Below are 1,518 nucleotides of genomic sequence, written 5' to 3'. Positions count from 1 at the left end.
GCTGCGGTGTTGGACACCCCTCAGCAGGGGTCAGAGAGGGCTGCGGTGTTGGACACCCCTCAGCAGGGGTCAGAGAGGGCTGCGGTGTTGGACACCCCTCAGCAGGGGTCAGAGAGGGCTGCAGTGTTGGACACCCCTCAGCAGGGGTCAGAGAGGGCTGCGGTGTTGGACACCCCTCAGCAGGGGTCAGAGAGGGCTGCAGTGTTGGACACCCCTCAGCAGGGGTCAGAGAGAGGGCTGCAGTGTTGGACACCCCTCTCACAGTCCGCTCTCAGGCTTCTGTAGTTATTGTCTGCGGCGCCTGAAGTGCCCCGCCATGGGCTGTCCGCGGGTTTATCTGCTCTCTTACGTCACACTGACGTAGCTATCGATAGTGCAGCAGGTGCAGTGGCACCGGGCCAGGGACAGGATCCGGCTTTCCTTTCATTATCTTCCCAGGAGATAGTGGGTCTGTGTCCCTGGCTCGCAGTAGGGCCCTTGGGGCCCCTGCTTCCGCTCAGTGCTTCTACATTGCTCAGCACCCTTGCCTCTCTCGGTGACCCTGCGTACCTCCGGCATCTCAGTTTCCCTCGACACATCAGCTTTCCTCTGCCACCGTGCATTCGAGGTCCAGCATGTTGGAAAAACTACATGTCCCAGAATGCAAAGTGGGGGGCAGCGAGAGGCTCTCGGTGGACCTGGAGGGGGGGATGTTTGTAGGTAGGTCTTGTAACTGCACACTTGTCACTTTTTCCTCCTGTGCACTTTTTACTACCTCATGTATTTTTGGCTGCTCACAATTTTTACTACCTCATGTATATTGTTTGATCACAAATGTCACTATTACTTTATGTAACGTAACGTATGCTTTTGTAATGTGTCTCATTATGTTCCATTTCTGTTCCTTTTGTGAAGCGCTCCGACACCTTCGGGTAAAGTCCGCGCTATATAAAAATGCATAAATAAATAAATAAATAAAAATAAAGTAGAGGGGCTCGTCTTTCAGAAGTAACCTCTATCTATAGGGGGGAGGGGCCCAGACAGTGTCCAGCTCTTAGAAGCCTCTGCTTCTAGGCTCTGTGAGCTCAGGGCGTGCTTTGTCCTTCCACCTCCTCTTCCTCCCACCCCCTCCCGTCTGTCCCCTCTGCTCCCCTCTGCTCCCCTCTTCCTTCTCTCCCCCCCCCCCCAGGCCTCGTCCCTTCCTTCTCTCTCCCCCCCCCAGGCCTCGTCCCTTCCTTCTTTCCCCCTCCCCAGGCCTCGTCCCTTCCTTCTCTCTCCCCCCCCAGGCCTCGTCCCTTCCTTCTTTCCCCCTCCCCAGGCCTCGTCCCTTCCTTCTTTCCCCCTCCTCCGCCTGGTCTCCTCCTTTCCTTGTCTCTCCTCCCCCCGCCCAGGCCCCTCCTTCTCTCCTCTCCTCCCCCCTCCTATCTCTGCCTTCCCTCTCTCGGCCCTCCCCCTCCTCTCTCTCACCTCCTTCTCCCTCCCTATCTCTCCCCGCCCAGGCCTCCTCCTTCTCTCTTTCCCGCCCTCTGCCCATTCGTC

Source organism: Lissotriton helveticus, chromosome 5_1, assembly GCF_964261635.1.
Source record: "Lissotriton helveticus chromosome 5_1, aLisHel1.1, whole genome shotgun sequence".
NCBI classification, from domain to species: domain Eukaryota; kingdom Metazoa; phylum Chordata; class Amphibia; order Caudata; family Salamandridae; genus Lissotriton; species Lissotriton helveticus.
This window is presented reverse-complemented; position numbering follows the sequence as displayed.